Source organism: Triticum aestivum, chromosome 1B (genome assembly GCF_018294505.1).
Source record: "Triticum aestivum cultivar Chinese Spring chromosome 1B, IWGSC CS RefSeq v2.1, whole genome shotgun sequence".
Taxonomy (NCBI): Eukaryota; Viridiplantae; Streptophyta; class Magnoliopsida; order Poales; family Poaceae; genus Triticum; species Triticum aestivum.
In genome coordinates, this window is record NC_057795.1 from 12436482 (window position 1) to 12457274 (window position 20793).

Genomic DNA, 20793 nt, shown 5'->3' on the forward strand with positions numbered 1-20793 from the left:
GTTACTATCAATCTTGTGTAGTTTGTTAACAAAACATTTGTGGCCAAAATATTCAGAATTTTATTCATAGGAAAAGATGAGTATCTTCCAGGAGTTTTCCTCCAAAAAGAATGTCAAGGGAGTCATTGGGGAATCATCGGACATCGACCTCAACACTCCAAGAATGGCGGAGGTGCGGCCGTGCGAATGGCCACACAATGCCTTCATGGACGAGGCCGGGTTCCATCAAGAGTTTTCCCAATTCATTGCAAATGCTGGGCTGACTAACTTCCTAGCAGATGAGTGTGACCAATACGACCTTCTCATAAATTCCTTTGTGCAAAATTCCTATTTCTTGAATAGGGAACAATCCTCCTAAGGCGCGGTTCAAGTTATATTCTGAAACCCGTCAGATACCGCTCACTGAATTTTTTGAGATATGTTTAATTCCCACTGACGGGAATAAGAGAATAGACCAACAAAGTTTGAGGATTTCCTTCTCACTTTGACAGTGGATGAGGAAAGAGGTGTGTCGAAAGCCACCGCCACTAGTCCACAGTTTCCTTTTGTGCATTACTTTGCTTTATTCAATGCACAGTGTTTAATGGCTAGGGAGAAGGCCGGTATACTTAGTGCTCCTGACCTTTCTTTTTTATGTCGTGCACATCAGAATGATCACACCTTTAACCTAAGAGCTATTATTGCATGTCGTTTGCACCTTAATAGAACTAAGGGAAAATACATGGTGGTATTTATGCCACACTCTTAGCGAGTCACTTTAATGTTCATATACGCCAACAATAGGATGCCCTCTGATCTTGAGAATAATATCAAAGAATTTATTAATACTCAAAAAGTTTTCAACACTACAATCAAAGAAAAATTGAGTAAAATTGATGATATGTCTAGGAGCATTGATAAAATTATTCACGATCTGGAAAATCTTAAGACTAAAATTTTGCCACCCAAGGTTGATACTAATGAATCAATTAAAGATTTATATATCTCCATAGATGAGAGTAAGATAACCTCTATTCTAAGTGCTAAAAGAGAATTTTTTAGAAAAGCAATTCCGCCCGATTTCTTTTGTAGTAATGTTGAGGATATTAAAATGATTGGAGTTTATTCTATTGCTTCTTTGTTTAGCAATATTAAACTTGATGATAAGGGGACTGAAGAAGAGTCAACTTTAGTTATATATAAGGCATCCCCATAGTTCGGAGGGTGAAAATCTTGTTGAAAAAATTGATAAAAGTGGATTTGGAGAGGTAATAACTTTAACTAGTGATGTGCCCACGATCTTGGACTACTAAGACTTTAATTATGATAGTTGCTCTTTGGTTAAATGTATTTCTTTGTTACAATCCATGCCAAATTCACCCAACACACATGAAAAAAATAAGGCTTTCACTAATATATTGTAGAAGCTATGATGAAAACTTTTGAAGAAAAGTTAGAATTAAAGATTTCAATCCCTAGAAAATTATATGATGAATGTGAATCCACCATTAAAGACAAAATTAAAAATTATGAGTGCAATGCTTTATGTGATTTGGGTGCTAGTGTTTCCACAATTCTAAAATCTCTATGTGATGTGCTAGGTTTTACTAATTTGGAAGAGTGTTCTTTTAATTTGCACTTGGTGGATTCTACTATTAAAAAGCCTTTGGGAAGAATTAGTGATGTTCTTATTCTTACAAATAGAAATTATGTGCCCATGTATTTTATTGTACTAGATATTACTGCAATCCATCTTGTCCCATAATACTTGGTAGACCGTTCTTACGAACTATAGGTGTAGTTATTGACATGAAAGAAGTGAATATTAAATTTCAGTTTCCGTTAAAGAAGGGTATGTCAAACTTTCCTAGAACTAAAATTAAGCCACAATATGAGTCAATCACGGGGGTAACCTATGGAGCATCAACCAAAGATGACAATACTTGAAATTATGCATTACGCCTAGCTAGGGGCATAAAACAACAACGCTTATTGGGATGCAACCCAATAGTTATCATTTAAATTTTTGTTTCTTTTCATAAACACAAAATTAGGCTATTGTTATGATTGTGCTTTTTTAGTTTTAATTACTGTTTGTACCAAGTAAAGCCTTTAGGATGGTTTGGGTGCTAATTGACTTGATTCTATTAAAAAAATAGAAACTTTTGCTCCCAATTCTGGAATTTTGTAAATTCACACGAACGTGCTTTTGCACTAATTTTTACACATAATTGATATACAAATTGCCCATGTTGTCCTATTTTTTCACAAGTTCTAGAGTTACAAAAGTATGGTTAATGTTCAGATTTCTACAGGTTGTTCTTTTTTTGACAGATTCTGTTTTTGTTGCATTGTGTGCTTATTTTGATGAATCTATGGATTGTATTGCGGATGGGGGTATAAGCCATGGTAAAGTTAGAATATAGTAGGCATAATGCAATAAAAAAATAAAAATGGGTTTGCAACAGTACTTAAATTGGTGATTAGCTTTATTATACTAATGAATCTCACGAAGGTTTTTGTTAATATTTGTGTGATTGAATTTTTCAAGTTTTGGGTGAGATCATGATGGATGAAGGAACAAGGAGTGGTAAGAGCCCAAGATTGGGGATGCCTGAGGCACCCCAAAGTAATATTCAAGGACTCCTAAGCAACTAAGCTTGGGGATGGCCTGAAAGGCATCCCCTCTTTCTTCTAACGACCATCGGTAATTTTAGTTGGAGATATATTTTTATTCCTCACATATCATGAGTTTTGCTTGCCGCATCTTGTAATATATGAGTCTTTGCTTGTTTTTCTTTTTAGTTTGTCACAATCATCCTTGCTGGACACACCTATTTGAGAGAGCCATAAATTTATGTGCTTCACTTAATTTTTTTTGCGCTAGGCAATTGCTCTAGTGCTTCACTCAAATCTTTTTGGGCACGATGGTGATTTAATTTTTGAAGAAATGCACTCTCATGCTTCACTTAAATTATTTTGAGAGTTGATAAATTTTGAAGAAATATGCTCTCATGACTCACTTAAATAATTTTGAGAGTTGATAAATTTTGAAGAAATATGCTCTCATGCTTCACTTCAATTATTTTGAGAGTTCATATGATAAATTTTGAAGAAATATTTGTGCTCTTGTGCTTCACTTAAATATATTTGAGAGTTGATAATAGCAATGGTAATTTGCACGAGCTATGAATTTGATCCCAAAGTGGTGAATATTCAAGAGGGATATAATAAAGACTTTCATGAAGATCATTTGTTATTATAAACTTGACTCATTGCAATAGTGTAGCTATATTAGGATAGTGATATGCGAGTCATGTTGGTGAGTAATTATGCTTTATTAAGAATATTGGTGTTAAGGTTTGTGATTCCCTATCCAAGCACGAAAGTCAATAGTTATGCAACGAAGTTATACCCTACTTGTACTGCATTATTCAGTGTTAGTTATGTTTAATGTGTGTTTATGACCATTTTTTTATTGGTCGCTTCTCAATCTATTTGCTAGCCTTCATTTGTACTAAGCGAGAATGCTGCTTGTGCATCCAACTCCTTAAACCAAAGTTGTGCCAAATGAGTCCACCATACCTACCTATATGCGGTATTTCCATGCCCTTCTAATTAAATTTGTATGTGCCAACTCTAATTTTCAAAATGAATTTCGGTTTTGTGTGCCCATACCGCTCATGAAGCGGCAGGGGTGGCTGATATTTTCCATGATAGGTATTTTATTCTCACGATGATGAGTGGTTATTCACATGTCATTGCACGAGTGTGGCAGGTAATAGGGACGCCCAGTCCCGAAATTAATTTTTTTAATATGATATTAGTAATAAATTCCTTGGAAAGTGTTGGTATGGAAGGCACCATGGATACGGCCAGCCATGGATTCTGTAAGAATGGTGGAAAGGAAATAAGCTTTATTTTCTGTTTGGGGACCGCCTATGATTTATCTAGCATGGAAGATATTTGGAATTCTCGGTCGTTTTCATTGACAGGAAAAACATGCCTCTCAAAACAATTTTATCTTTCAATGTAAGCTATGATCTTTGGCACCTCTACAGATCTCTACTTCCCTCTACGAAGGGCCTTTCTATTTACTTTTATTCAATTTTTATTTCAATTTTGAGTCTCCATCTTCTCTTATAAAGCACCAACTAGGGAACACTATTATCATACTTGTGCATTGGATATTGCTAATATTTGAGTGTGTTTCATGAATGGATCAATGATTGATCATAATAGGCTACGGATAACTTTCTTTAGCATTGATATTTTGAAAGAAATAGTTGCTTGTTGATATGCTTGAGTATTGATGTTTTCATGTAAAATTGTAGACTATTGCTCTGAATCATTCAAGTCTAAATGTACATGCTATAAAAGAAAAGGAAGTTATATTATCCATCTTTAGTGTGGATGTCTCCAACGTATCTATAATTTTTTATTGTTCCATGCTATTATATTATCCATCTTGGATGTTTTATATGCATTTATATGCTATTTTATATGATTTTTGGGACTAACCTATTAACCTAGAGCCTAGTGCCAGTTTCTGTTTTTTCCTTTTTTTTGCGTTTTAACAGAAAAGGAATACCAAACGGAGTCCAATTGACCTGCCAATTTTTGTGGATTTTTTATGGACCAAAAGAAACCCCCAAAGTAAAAGAGTTGGGCCAGAAGAGTCCCGAGCCATCCACGAGGGTGGAGGGCGCGCACTACCCCCCCCCCCCCCCGCCCGGGCGCGCCCCCCTACCTCATGGATGACTGAGAGACCCTCCTGACATGAGACTGACGCCAAAAATTCCTATAAATACAGAAACCCCCAAAAGAAACCTAGATCGGGAGTTCCACCTTCGCAAGCCTCTGTAGCCACCAAAAACCAAGCGGGACCCTGTTCCGGCTCCCTACCAAAGGGGAGATCCATCACCGGTGGCCATCTTCATCATCCCGGCGCTCTCCATGATGAGGAGGGAGTAGTTCACCCTCGGGGCTGAGGGTATGTACCAGTAGCTATGTGTTTGATCTCTCTCTCGTGTTCTTGATATGGCACGATCTTGATGTACCGCGAGCTTTGCTATTATAGTTTGATCTTATGATGTTTCTCCCCCTCTACTCTCTTGTAATGGATTGAGTTTTCCCTTATCTTATTGGATTCAGTCTTTAAGGATTTGAGAACACTTGATGTATGCCTTGCATGTGCTTATTTGTGGTGACAATGGGATATTCACGTGATCTACTTGATGTATGTTTTGGTGATCAACTTGCTGGTTCAGTGACCTTGTGAACTTATGCATAGGGGTTGACACACGTTTTCATCTTGATTCTCCAGTGGAAACTTTGGGGCACTCTATGAAGTTCTTTGTGTTGGTTTGAATAGATGAATCCGAGATTGTGTGATGCATATCGTATAATCATAACCGCGGAAACTTGAGGTGACATTGGTATATCTAGGTGACATTAGGGTTTTGGTTGATGTGTGTCTTAAGGTGTTATTTTACTACAAACTCTAGGGCTGTTTGTTACACTTATAGGAATAGCCCAATGGACCGATCGGAAAGAATAACTTTGAGGTGGTTTCGTACCCTACAGTAATCTCTTCGTTTGTTCTCCGCTATTAGTGACTTTGGAGTGACCCTTTGTTGCATGTTGAGGGATTGTTATATGATCTAATTATGTTATCATTGTTGAGAGAACTTGCACTAGTGAAAGTATGAATCCTAGGCCTTGTTTAGAAGCGTTGCAATACCGTTTTCGCTCACTTTTATCACTTTCTACCTTGCTGTTTTTATAATTTCAGATTATAATAACCTATATCTATCATCCATATTACACTTGTATCACCATCTCTTTGCCGAACTAGTGCACCTATACAATTTACCATTGTATTGGGTGTGTCGGGGACACAAGAGACTCTTTGTTACTTCGTTACAGGGTTGTTTGAGAGAGACCATCTTCATCCTACGCCTCCCACGGATTGATAAATCTTAGGTCATCCACTTGAGGGAAATTCGCTACTGTCCTACAAATCTCTGTACTTTGAGGCCCAACAATGTCTACAAGAAGGTTGTGTAGTAGATATCAGCGTCCATCGGACCGCCGGGTTTCCGTGCGAGTCCGCGTGGGACCCCTTCGTCAATCCTACGTGGCGGGCATGTCCGGGTGCCCCCATATTTGCTCCATATTTGGGTTGGATATGGGGGGTGTCGGTCAGTCTGGGCATTCGAGGCCCATTTATGGAGCCCGCCTGGGTCGAAAAAACATGACCGGGCAGCCCGTCCAGGCATATGAGGCGGGTTTGAGGCTCCCGACTGTAGATGCTCTTAATTTGGTATTCCGCAAAAAAAGATGTTATTTTGGTGAAGGTTAATTTGATGTTAAATCTTTGGCTCTAGAAAAGATACACTCTTAAAAATTTGAAGAATTTTTTTATCTACACTCTTTCTGTATTTAGTTAGTGCCTGCAGTTTAGAGGCATCGAATTAGACTATAATAGGCTGCAATTATTCTTTTTCCATTTTCTTATTTTGGCTTTAATGCGACTTGGTTACAGAAAGCACATCCTAGAGATACAATCATGATCAAAATAACAACAAAGTAGTATAAAACAGTAGATCAAATAAAAAATAATTAATTGTTAAGACCAAAGGCCAAACTGATATACACTCGTAAATTGACACGAACTTACATTTTTCTCACATTTTGCAACACACGAGCAATGTTTATTACTCCCTCCGTCCCATAATATAAGAGCATTTTTGATTCGACACTAATAAACTCTCTTATATTATATTATGGGATGGAGGGAGTAGTTATTCAGATATATCGATGCCACTTTTCTAGATTGGACCAGGTGCAACGTATTCACGTCTGTGGCCATATCTGCTAGTATGATTTCCATTATTGTCAACTATTAGCAAGATAGAAGTTAATCCTTTCCTCTCCACGTTGGGATCAGTCTGCCGTCTCCAATGGTGCAAAGGGACATGATAGAAATAATGCCACAAACTTACTTGGCCATAAGTTTGTCCACCGGCGCGGGTAGAATGGAAACCTAGTAGGCAATAGGGAGGCACAGTCAACGGGCACAAATAATATGAATTACTGTTTACGAAGTTAACCAGAATCACACACAATAATTATCGGCGAAGTGTTTCGAATGTGGCAAACAAGATTTATTTATATAATCGTGTGCGATATGAGCAAACTTGGCAGATGTGTTCTTTGTTTAGAACTCTGTGTGAGATAGCACGCACGTTTATAGGTACTAGTAAGCTTACACGTGAAAATTCATGTATATAGAAAAAAATTCAATCATAGTAGCCAAAATTATTACCAACGAATTTGTAATTGAAGTTAAGTTTCAAAAAAGCTAGTATAATTAAGAAAATTACTTTGTAATGTACCTAAGTATTTATGTACAAATTCAAGGAATTTAAATTCACAGCTTCATTCTCTTTGAGCTGCTGTTGGTCGTTCTTCAAACTTATGAATACCAATGAGCTACGTATACATACATTTACACCTTTTCTCTCTCTAAATCCCATTGATGGAACAACGTAACAGAAAACACATCGGTCCTTTTGAGTAAATCAATGTGTCTAGAAGCATATATATATGCCAGTGGGTTAAAATGCGCATTACCATAACCTTAATATCATCATAAGTAACATGAGTACAAAAATAATATAAGCTTAAATGAACTCGTACATAATGAAAAGGCAAGGAGATATGCCATGTCCAGTTGTCCACAAGGATCAACATGCTCATTGGGGAAAAAAGAAACCCACTCTGCCCTTTACAAAAAAAGTCATGCCACCTGAGATACAACACCGTTAATATTTCCTCCTCAAGCATATGGGTGGCCTGCCTACACAAATCATCAAGATTGGTACTGCTTTGCCAGTAACCTTGTGGCAATATCTGGTGAGTATGGTTTTCTTGAACACCAAGGGGCATGGATCTCCAATACGTTGCGATAGATGTGATCTATCTTGTGCCTCATTTGAATGAAAGGAATATAAAAATTGTCAATAAAACTATGTAGGAGTGAAATTCAGCACAACCAAAAAGTGTTAATCACTCACACAATTAAGCAATACTGAAAACTTTTACTTGGATTGGGTTGAAAACTTTTACTTGGATTGGGTTTCTCTATTAGCTGCAAACCTTAAGATTACATAAGATCCTTACATTACAAACAAGGGGAGATTTTCAACAAGCTATTGACAATTGATCTGTAACGTTAGCAAGGTAGATCTCGATCCCAAAGCCATGCCATTGAGACATGTATTGACATATACTTGGTGAAGAGAACTCTGCTGTCATATGTAAATTTACCTGTCCTCCCAATCTATCAAATGGCATCTAAAGTGTGCAAGAATATTATCCCCAGAGCTATAATATTACTGGCATGCTAAATAAAAAGGCAGTGCTCTTGCATGTTGTTGGCCTTGCTGCATGGATGGAAGCATGTCTATCTTCTAATTTATTTGCAATATTTAAAATTTAAATTTACACAGATAGGTTAGAACATCATTCCTATAGGACATGAGGTGTTGCAAAGGCACAAGGATTCACAACAGTGATTATATGAGGAGTAAAAAAGCATTTAGGCTACATCTAGAGCTATCTATGTATGTCCAAATTTTCATCCAGCAATGGTGAGTACAAAGATACACATAATATGAATCAATTGTACTCCCTCCGTCCCATAATATAAGATCGTATTACATCCAATTTTTGAGCAAAATGAGTGCAATAAGATATTATATTATGGGACGGAGGGAGTACTTCCATTTGGACGCTGAAGATAACTGCCAAATACTTAAAAAGAAATTTGGAATAGGGGGAACCCGTTCAGTCAAGTCCAGAATTCAGCAAGAACTGCACAATGTTCACAAATGTACTGGATCACACTTCACTGAAGCCTGCTCCTTGACTGATTTATGTGCACATAGCCACGTAGTGAAATGCATCTGGAAGCAGCAGAAATGTTAAACAAAATAGACGAAGGAGCAGAAGCCCCGATCTTTTCCCAGAAATAGAATGAGAGTATGTAGATTCAGAATTTTAGATTAAGGAACATTGACCAGAGGAAGGATCAGCAGTACAGAACCAAAGTAATGAATAACTTATGGTAAATTTGGAAGGGTCATTTGAAACCGAAGTATTGCACCTGATCTACTTCTGACGAATACCACAAAATCATGAAAGCTCCTCAACAGCACCGTAAACCAACTGATAGAGAAGCAAAGGAGATGACCAATCGTTCAGGAGGCAGGTAGCAATGATGGCTCAGATGGATTTTGCATTTTGCATTGAAGGGGATGAATTTGCTCATCACCATAGTTAAAGGTAGTTTCAGATGATCATGATTTCTGTATTCATTAACATGGCATACAGAAATTAGCAAAATCAATGAAAATGGAAGAAATTAGCAAAATCAATGTTATTGGTGGACAGAGATTTTTCTTTAAGATGTAGATCTCAAAGTAAACAAAGTAAATAATCATGTCCAACAAACGATAGACAGGCTACTCATTACATGAACCAGGTGTAGAGAGCTACTTGTAGAAACAAGTAATAATGACAAAGTGCAACCAATTCTTCTATCTTTATGTAACTATGCGTCAATAGGCTCAATATACCTCACTTGTAGCTGAAGTGAAGATCGATTCTGGATCAATGCAAGCTTCCGGGTATCTCCACAGTAGCAATATCATAAGCTTCTGGGTTGTTGCACTTGCTCCCTTGATATAGTTGAAGCAAGAAAAAATATTCAGTAAACTGAAATGAAAAACTTTTATACGTAGAGAACCATCATCATCGTCAATAGGTCAGAAAGAGAAGCGCCCTCACCGCCCAACCACTTTGTGGTCGCTGCAGCGAACGAAGTGAGTAATATGGTCGTGCTGTACCTCAGGCAGTAGGGGGACAGTGTTGAGGGAGTGGAGGTGCTCAGGTGGTCTCCTTGCATCATTATCTTCCGTCTAAAATTGATGCAGTTGGGCTCAAATAGATCGGCGCGGTGTCACGCTCGGCAGCAATACCTCTGTATATCAGCAATCTCGACGGTGGTACAGAAAGAAAAGAAGCAGAAGCATCAATTTTTTTTGTGGAAGGATCATATACTGGGAAATCCCGTTAACATGAGAAAATACTTGTGTATTAGTACAACATGATAGTATTGTAAGTTTGTAACTCCTTGTATAATGAATATTTCAGAGATTTTTCTTTAAGATGTAGATCTCAAAAGTAAACAAAGTAAATAATCATGTCCAACAAACCATAGATAGACTACTCGTTACAGGAACCAGATGTAGAGAGCTACTTGTAGAAACAAGTAATAATGACAAAGTGCAACCAATTCTTCTATCTTTATGTAACTATGCATCAATAGGCTCAATATACCTCACTTGTAGCTGAAGTGAAGATCGATTCTGGATATGCAAGCTTCCGGGTATCTCCACAGTAACAATATCATAAGCTTCTGGGTTGTTTCACTTGCTCCCTTGATATAGTTCAAGCAAGAAAAATATTCAGTAAACTGAAATGAAAACATTTTTAAAAGTAGAGGGGCTTGGTGCCAAGCATTTCAAATAAAACTAACATCTCTAGGACCGTCTTCTCAAAAAATAGAAATGGAAGACCAGGTAAATTTTGCAACAGTCTCTACTTTTATGAAGAGTCAACTGACTATCATAATTTTTGGAAGGGCTATGACTATCACACTCATGAACAAAAAGATACAATACATCATTGGGAAAATGGCATACTAAGTGCATATTGCGAGAAAAGATATATATAGAGTGGCTAAACTCTCCCACACTCACCTTATCTTATAACCTGAAGGCACATATCAGCATACCCAAGCTTCTTTTTAGACTTATTCCATTCATAGTTGGTAGCTGCTTACCCATTGTTCTAGAAAATTCACTGATAACAGGAACAACAATGATTACATTGCATCAAAGAAACAAAAAAAAATGCAGCCAAGTAATTCTGGCATGGTACTACCTCACTATTCAACATGCTTTTGTATCAATCTACACTTGTGCCCCGCCCCACTAAAAATCCTTTGTAAACCACCACTTAAATCTAGGGTTGGGATAAAGATGAAATGTCGAATATAATCCCCCAACAGCAATATACACATGTGAATTCTAGCTGCAAAATTGAGTTGACTGGTGATGTAATCGGATTTTTGGATGAGTCAAGTTTCTTAAACATGTTTATGGTACAACACTTTTGACAAATGTATCCATCTACCATTACCAAACTTAAGACCTCAAAACAAGGTTTTGCTAAGAGAAACAAGATCTGAATTTCGTAATATGAGAATAGAAATTTGCAAGAGAAAGAAGCCGAAAACTTACAAATAGAAGGGGAAGGGCCGGTAGCTGGAGGAGCAGTACTACGGAGAGTCGGAGCAGCTGAGGAGGCCGTGCTCATGGTGGTATTCCGTGCAGCGGCGACCACGGCGGTTGGTGAGCAGCATGGGCATCCATGCATGATGTGCTCCACTGCTCCTCCCCACGGCGTAGTGCCCAATTGGTCATTAGAGATTATATACACAGGAAGGTGAAAAAGGAGAGATGTTGAAGGAAAGGAATAGTCACGGGATTTGAGGAGATGATTAGGAAATTGTTTTGGAAGACTATTAGGAAGCTTACAATGACGTCTGAAGCTTCCTTTTGCTTTTGCTATTTGGGCCAGCCAAATCTCACGCAAAACTGATAAGAACCGGGCATGTGTTAGTTAATATCCAGAACCTGTTTATTTGGTGGTCGGGTGCCGCGGCATAGGGTGCCGCGGCTCGGCGGCTCCCGCGGCGTAGGGGTGCGGCGGCTCGGCGGCTCCCGCGGCGACGGCAGGGCAGCGAACGGCGCGGGGAGGATGGGCGTGCGGAGGGCCCGCCCGTGGTGTGGTGTCCGTTGGGGGGGGGGGGGGGAAGGGGGGAGGGGTCGTGCGGGAGTTTCGAGGAGGAGGAGAGGGGAGAGGTCGTGCGGGCGTGCATTTTGGGAGTGGTTTTTTTTTCAGCGGCGGTGCAGGTTAGCGAGGATGGATGGATCAGTGGCTTAATGCGTGGCTTGGTGTGTTAAATACGGGAGGATTATGGGCCATCGGATATTGTAGATGAACGGATAAAATTGCTTGGATCTGCCCCTCTCTTCCTTTTATAGGGGTAGTAGAAGAACATCTCCGGCTGTTCGGCCCCCCAAGAGCGCTTTTATGCGAAAAATAGTGTCTCTTGAGGGTCTGTCGCCGATAATTTCGTCGGGGGGGGGGGGGGGGGCTGATTCCCAGCCGCAACCGCACGACATGGGCAAACTTTTTTTAAAAGCCCAAATTCCACAAAATTCAGTAAATTGCGACAAAATATAGGCGATTTCATTGATATTTGCCGAATTTACATAGATAAAAACATAAAATAAACTACTCCTAGTTCATGCTGAGGAGTTTGTAGAAGGCAGTGTACTCGTCGCCGCCGCCGCCGTCGTCGTCGCGGCCGTCGCTCGGCGGCCCGTCCTTCCGGGCGTCCTTGCTGCAGCCCTGCCCTGGGCCACCGTCCTCGTCGCAGTCGGAGAGCACGATGACGCCGCCCTCGTCGACTCCACGGCACCGCGCGGTGGTTTCTTCCATAGCACGGCGCTGGCGCTCCATCTCCTGCGCGACGTAGTCCTGCCGCGACCATAAGAGGCCGCTCTCGTGGTCGGCGGCCATGGCCTCGTGCTCCTTCTTCACGGGGAGGAGTGTTCCGGCTCCTGCTTCGGCTTGACCAGGCGGGAGAGGCCATAGGAAGGGGAAGGGACGCGGACGCCCTCGTTGATGATGATGCTGCCACGGGTGCGCCGACCGAGCGGCATCTCCTGTGGCGCGGGCTTGACGGGGAGGAGTGCCACCGGTGCCGCCCCGGAGGAGCGAGAGCCCGAGGACGACGAGGACGGCGTGTCCATACGCCTCGGCGTCCAGGAACTTCCGCGGCGGCGAGTGAAGGAGGGTGCCGGGTACTCCAGCGGCGGCTCATTGCTGCCCTCGATGTGCGCGGGCATGGCGGAGAGAGTCCGCCCCGGCGCGCCCCACCATTGATGGCGGCCCTCCACGTTGTGGCGGCCCCTGGAGCCGGGGCGCCGTTGGTGGACGCCAGCTGCTCGGCACGACGCCGCTCGAAGTACGTGGACCAGAGCGCGTGGTTGTCCGCCGGGTACCGCGGCTGCTGGCGCGCCTGCTCCGGCAGGTTCGCCCAGATCGCCATGTTCTCGGCGCCGCGTTCCGCGCCGGAGGGCAGCAGAGGCACATGGACGCTGCCTGCGCTCAGCCGCCATGCGTCGAGCACGCACACGTTGGGCGACGTCGGGCAGTTGGCCTCCTGCAACAGGCGCGCCTCCCACTCGTGCAGCCAGCGGCGGCCGATGCCGTTGGTCGCTACACCGTCGCCTGGGAACCTCTCCGCAATGGAGAGTGCTTGACATGAGTTGTGCCGACGCGCTGGACTTGAGCTGTGCAGGTGAGAGAGAAGGCGAGCGAGATGACAGTGTGCAGCAAGCGGCGGCGAGTTCAGCTTTGATAGCAGCAGAGGGCGGGAGCGGTGTGGATGCGTGGCTGGAAAGGGCGGGACGTGCGGCCGCTCGCCATCACTGCGCCGCCCGTCAATCAATGGAAGGTTGGCGGACGAGAGCCTTGGCAATGAATCACGCAGGAGCTGAGGCAAGGCGGTGAGGACGACGAAGCCTAGTTGCTGACTCCAGGCCCACAGGGTGGGAATCTGGCGCGGGAAGTTTTGGTGCCATTTTTTCTTTCTCCAGGCGCCCCTGGTCGGTTCCCAGCGCGCTGGGTTCGGCCTGGGTGCGCCGGCGCCAATTTCGGTCCAAATCGGTGAATTTTGGGCTTCTGAGGACGCGACTAGACGGTATTTTTGGCACCGGCGATAGAAAAGGTGTCCCGCGGGGGCTCTTGGTGGGCCGTGTGAAGATGCTCTAACAATCCGTATGCTCTTACCTGTGAGTTTCAGATCTCAAGAGGACATTTTCCTCTTTCTTTTTAACTTCTCGCGCAAATGTAAGTTCAGTTTACCTTACAATGAAAGTCCATTCAAGATTCTTCATATACAGGGACGCATGAACGATCTGCTCAGCCCACAATCACACAAAGCAATAACTACTGATCAATGGCCAATGCGGCTATTTGGGTAGGCCAATTCTCGTTTGGATGGACAACCATATTCGTTCTCTACTCTTTAGCAGCACATGTTGTTTGCCAAGTCAATGGGCATTTCTGAAGACTAGTTATAGAAGACCTACTTGTGTTTGTTTGTTCCCACTATAATATATGTTCTCTATTCTTTAGCCGCCCACGTTGATATTGAGGTGTGGCTATACTACCTCTATCCCGATTCATTGGTCCTCTTCGTATTTTGTGCCAAAATTTGATCATAGATTTAACTGACAAAATGTTAATGCATATCATAAAAAGTTATGTTTTTGGACTCGTATTTGAACATAATTTTCAATGATACTATTTCTTCTGACATGGATTAACATTTTGTTAATTAAATTCATGGTCAAAATTTGACACAAAATACTATGAGGACATATAAAGCAGGACAGAGGTAGTACTTGCAAGTCAAGCCGCCGGCTTGATCACTCTTTGGCCGGGTCTTCTTTATTACTTTCTTCGTCCAAAAATACTTGTTGGAGAAATGGATGTAAGTCCAGATACATCCATTTTTCCGACAAGTATTTTTTGAACGGATAGAGTACTATTAATGAAAACCCATGGTGATGGTATGGTACATCAAATCAGAACAACCGCGTGGCCTCTCGATCCCCACGTATGTATTCGTCCAGTTGAATTCAATTTCATGTATGTATCAGTTCTAGTTGGAACTGTTGCACAGAGATATAAAAATCCCGCACTAGGCTGCTAGCTGGATCTGAAGAGAAAATATCGCCAATGAGCAGAACCATATACGTATATCAGAGCTGTGGTTAGCTAGGGTTTTCCATGTATTGATCAATATCACGGATATAAGTCGAGCCATCAACAATGGTGCTCTCGGATGATGGTCAATGCCACCGGCAGAAACGGCAACTCCAACAACTTCAGCAAGAAACCTGAAGGTCCTTAGCGACAGCACCACCATCTGCAGCTTCTGGCAGCACTTGGGAATTGGGACCGTGTATGGTTTGGCCTATATTTATCCAAACGAGATTCCAAAATCTCAGTTGACTGAGACTTAACGAAGTCTTAGTCAATGCTATATTCGGTAGATTATATGTGAAGGTTCGTACAATTTTTTAAATTATTTTTTCATTTTTATATGTTGTGTCATTTGACTGAGATTTGTAGTAGACAGTCGAAAAGTTGTCGTGCTAATACCCTAAAGGACCACTGCACTAGAGCAGCAACCACTGCCGATGAAGAGAGTCGTAGATCAGAAAGATCAAAGGTACGACCGCACGAACGAAAACTGGATTCAAATAGATCCACTAAAGACCAGCTACGACCGAATCCCGCGAGATTCAATGGAGACACACCTTCACATGCACTCCAGTGATACTAGACGTACCATCGAGACGGAGATCGGACATGGAAGACATGATTAGTACCGAGGGATATCGCCACCCACACAGTGGCGGAGACAGGGGTCCCAGCAGGGGCCCTGGCCCCCCTAACACCATGGATTTAGTGGTACTTTGCTTATGAACAGTGCAAAAATTAGTTTTAATTTGCTGTAAAAAGCCTTTCTCTCGTTGGATTGACCCTCCCTAACTAGTTTTCACAGCACTTGGCCCCTCGATGCTATTTTCCTGGTTCGGCCACTGCACCCACACAACCCCAACTAAGACGCCAAACCTAACAAAAACGACATCAGGGACCCTCCTGCTGTCGGGGGCCAAGATCCTCCGCACCTCCATGGTCCAAAGGCCATTGGAGGTCGGGTGGACCAACGGCGGCGCTCGCCGGAGGAGGAGGAATAACTTTTTTTTTTGAGAAAAAGGGAAGAAAGCCACGTATTGGGAAAGAGATGCATGCATGGATGGTTGGATCGTCATGCATGAAAGTCCCAGCTAGTTTTATTCCTACCACGTGAATACAAGTTGCAGCAAAAGAATAAAACGAAATAAATAAGCAAGTTTCAGCACCGAACACGTCCACGTCATGAAGCAGCAACTAAAGGCGAATCAACCTGTGGTTGAGTTGGTTAGGTGAACAGTGGTATCCCCAACCCATCAGAGTTCAAATCCTGATGCTCGCATTATTCCTGGATTTATTTCAGGATTTCCGGTGATGCGCTTTCAGTGGGAGGAGACGTTCCCGTCAACGACGAGGCGCCTACGGTGACTTCGTAAATCTCAAGATGATATGCCGGCTCAGTCTCTTGGAGGTGCTCATAGGGGTAGGGTATGCATGTGTGCGTTCATAGGGGTGAGTGTATGCGCGTGTATATGAGCACTTGTGTCTGTACTGATGCTCAAAAAAAAAAAGCAGCAACTAAAGGGCAACTTGACCGGCACATGCATGCTAGGTTAATTATTGGCGTACGTCTCTGGCATGACAAATTCTTCGCCTACTTGTTCGGCAGTTTGGCTGCCCTAGGTGTCGTTGCATTTGCATCGTGTCAGGCTAGTTATCATAGACTAGTAACATACATATGTTATTAGTCTATATTGCTATTCCCTTCGTTTCTAAATATTTGTTTTTTAATATTTCAAAAGGACTATCACATATGGATGTATATATATATATTTTAGATTTTAGATTCACTCATTTCACTCCATCTGTAGCACTTGTTGAAATATCTAGAAAGACAAATATTTAGAAACGGAGGGAGTAGTTGACAGTCTCAGGAGTAACTTAGCAATTAACATAGCGTATTTCAAGCAAAATTTGCTTATATTCCATGTAGTTAATAAGGCGAGAGAAGATTAGAGTAACATAATATGTTACTGTAACATAACACAACCCAAACCAAATTTCATGAGTCTACAATCTAATAAATGCAATCATCTATAATACTACTTCTATATTACTTCGCACTATAAAGATAGTAACATAGACTAGTATCATATGTATGAGAATAGTCCAAGTTACTCCCCTCTATGACTAGCTTGATAGATGTGATAACATAGAGAGATCCATTTATTAGTTTATAGAATCATTTTGCATTGAGAACCGCTACATGATGGTAACATATTATGTTACTTCATTTACATCATTCCTCATTAATTAGTTGCACATCATATTTTTTTGCCTACGTGATATGCATGTTAGAGTAACTTAGACTAGTAACATATGCACATGCATATGTTACTAGTCTATATTACTACCTCTACAATGGAGAGTAACATATGTGTGATATCATGCAACACTTTATTTATTAGGTTATAGACTCATCTTGCCTTGGTATGTGTGATGGTCCTCATAGTACTAGTAACTAGCTATGTTACTACATGTCTCTCTTTCCTTATTAATTGCTTGCCACATCATCTATTTTATCTAATATGTGTGATGTTATCACATATGTTACTCCCACTGTCGGTAGTCTTATATTACTCCCACTATGAGCAGCCTCATGATTGTAGTACCTTGAAGTAGATGTCGATCGAACTCGTAATTGTCGCACCTTGGCGTGTTAACTTTGTTTCCATTGTCATCACAACATTGTCAGATTTGTCATTTTACCCACTCATGTGGCCTTTATTTGAGCTTCGGCTAGTGATTCCAGATTCTACTCCTTCCAAAATCTGAATCTCGAACAATCAGCCAGCTTCTCACCATAGATTTTAGGAATCGATTCTAGAAATTACACGGCAAGGCGTCTCGAGCCGAAAGCTGCGATTGTACTGATTCCCGAGAGATTCCCGAGCTTCCACTTACCCGCCTTTCGAGTCTACCCTAATTTCTCCCCGTTATTACAGCCAAAATGCCATCGCTTTCCCTGCAGATATTTACCCTCGTTATTCCTCCATCCGAGCGAGTCCCTCCAACATCTCTGCCCATCCCCAACCTAATGGATCTGAGCGCCTCTGCTCCTCCCTGTCCTCCGGTCATGCCCAAGCAAATGGCAGGCTCTGTCCACTCTTCAGGTCACTATCCTCTGTCCGCGCCATCCCAAGCTACATCCGCTCTCCCCCAAGGCCCGGCTGCGGCACGCCTGACCTGCATCACATCACCCCCAAGCTCCAACGACGACACCAACTTTGTCTGTGTATTCGGGGGTGTTGCAGACATTTTATAATACTTTTGATTTTTCTAAAGCAGGGCAAACAAACAGGCTGCTTCAGATTTCCAGAATCTGTAGCTGCAGCTGATTATCAAAATCCAAGCCAAAGCTGATTTGCAAGAATCCATAGCCCAAACAAAGGGGGCCTCAACATGCATATATAGAAAATAAAACGAGTTTTAGCTAATTGCTATACGTCAGAGGATGGATAAGCTAGAGTGATACCCGTTAAAATACATTGCAAGAACGTCTTACATTATGAGACGGAGGGAGCACTATATAAGACGGCCTGGTAGTCACTACTGATTCATAGCTAGCACGAAGGAGAATTATCCATCCTACTTTACGCTAGTGCTAGCTCTGGTTCCTCTTGTGTACATCATTCGGTTCTACTACCTAGCTTCCTCTCGTTGTCGCAATCATGGCCTACGGCTCCCTCCAGGCCCATGGCAGCTACCTGTCATCGGCAGTCTCCACCATCTTTTTGGCGCCCTCCCACACCGTGCATTACGAGACCTATCAAGGCGACACGGCCCTCTCATGCTCCTCATGTTCGGCGCGAACCGGCCGGTCATCGTCGTTTCCACCGCCGAGGCTGCCAAGGAGATGATGAAGACGCACGATACCACCTTCTGCGCGAGGCCACTGACCTCAGCTCTCAAGGCCATTAGCAAGCATGGCCTGGGGATCGTCTTCGCCCCGTACGGTGACCACTGGCGGCAGATGCGCAAGATCTGTTTCCTCGAGCTCCTGAGTGCCAAGCGCATCGCCTCGTTCGGCTCCATCAGGGGAGAGGAGACGGACAGATTCATCCGGTCCATCTCGGCTACGCCAGAGCCGGTCGTGAATCTGAGCGAGATGCTGGCGGCGTACCTGACAAACACCACGGTCCACATGATCATGGGTGGACAGTTCACGGAGCAGGACACCTTGCTCCGGCACGTCGACGAGGCGGTGGGGATTGTAAGCGGCGTCGCCCTGCCCGACCTGTTCCCGTCCTCGAGGCTGGCGCGCGCTCTGAGCACCACAGTGCGCAGAGCCGAGGTGTTCCGAGAGGCCTTTTTAGCGTTGATGGGCCATGCGATAGATGATCATCTGGAGAGCAGGAGGAGCGCTTCTTCCTCTGAACTAGTAGAACAGGAAGACATCATCGAGGTGCTCAACCTTGAGCCCCCCCCCCCCCCCTCACGATGAACAACATCAAAGCAGTTGTCTTCGTAAGTTGTACTACTACTTTATTCTGTCCTAAATTTTAAACTACTAGTTTGCGACACTTATTTTGCAACCGAGGGGGTACAACTGAATATGTGCCGTTATATATGCTTATCTTTTGTACAGTACTATATACCAAACCATGGTTTTATTGACTAACACAAGAAAGAATACAATACATACAGGACCTTCTTGCAGGGGGGACAGAGACAACATCGACAACGCTACAGTGGGCCATGGCAGAGCTGATGCGAAACCCAAGCATCATGTCGAGGGCCCAAGATGAGGTCAGGGGAGCCTTCATGGGACAAGACAAGGTTACTGAAGAGGGTCTAGGTGAGCTGAGCTACTTGCAATGCATCATCAAGGAGACATTGCGTCTGCACCCTCCTGGGCCATTAGTACCAAGGGAGTGCAGAGAGCACTGCAGAATACTCGGCTACGACGTGCCCAAAGGCACCACCATTCTTGTGAATGTTTGGGCCATCTCTAGAGACCCGGAATGCTGGGATGAGCCTGAAGAATTCGTTCCAGAGAGGTTTGTGGTGAGTGCCAGAGATTTCAAAGGCAACAGCTTCGAGTTCATACCATTCGGCGCCGGACGTCGGATTTGCCCCGGGATGCTATTTGGGCTCGCTACTATTGAGCTAGCTCTTGCAAGCCTTCTGTTTCATTTTGATTGGAGTCTCCCGGATGGCACTCTTCCGAGTGAACTGGACATGACAGAAACCATGGGAGTGGCGGCTAGGAAGAAGGTGCCTCTGTGGTTGCGTCCAACTCCCCATGTATATTTGCCTTGCTGAATCATGCATGCATGGTTCTGCATCTGTTCTCTTTGGTTCTACTATAGTAGTATGTTTTAACTAGCAGCACAGTACGTAGCTCGTGCAATCCTGGGCATGCTTTTGTCATTCTGTTCACAAGTTGTGTTTTGAAATAAAATTAAACTTGATTCTTGAGATATCTTTAAACGTATATATCTCCTCCCCGCAAAAAAAACATATATATCTCTTGTGTTATGGATCTGCAATGTGTTTAGTCCATAGTGCCTCTCCATCCCTGACGCCGAAATTTCCTCCCGCACCTGTTCTTGAGCCGGCCATCCAATGCTATCCGCATATGTCCGGTTTCATTTTAGAATTTTTTTTATCAAAAATGAACCAATTTGATGCATATTTGAACGCACCGGACAATATTCATTCATACTTGGATGATTTTGGGAAATAAAATTTGGCTCCCAGGGCCATTTTTTTCAAATGTAAAAAAAATGTGACAAACCCTTTTTGTGATCTTTGTCACATAAAAATGCTACCTATAAGCATTTTGCCTTGCGCCAAAAAAAATCGAAGACCAAATGTCACCCCAAATTAGTTTTTTTC

General features: G+C 42.7%; 1 long non-coding RNA gene and 1 pseudogene across 2 annotated transcripts; one reads left to right on the forward strand and one right to left on the reverse strand.

Moving 5' to 3' along the window:
* Positions 1-7716: 7716 nt before the first annotated feature.
* Positions 7717-11679, reverse strand: LOC123084376 (uncharacterized). 2 transcript variants are annotated; one of them, XR_006439370.1, is made up of 5 exons: positions 11352-11679; positions 10809-10911; positions 9894-10486; positions 9624-9725; positions 7717-8951 (listed from the first exon to the last, which is right to left on the reverse strand). It is a non-coding gene; the product is annotated as an uncharacterized lncRNA (long non-coding RNA). The 2 variants fall into 2 exon arrangements; XR_006439369.1 differs by having other exon boundaries at positions 9624-9762.
* A 1767-nt stretch (positions 11680-13446) lies between these two features.
* LOC123075729 (desmethyl-deoxy-podophyllotoxin synthase-like) lies at positions 13447-20217 on the forward strand (annotated as a pseudogene).
* The last annotated feature ends 576 nt before the right edge of the window (positions 20218-20793 follow it).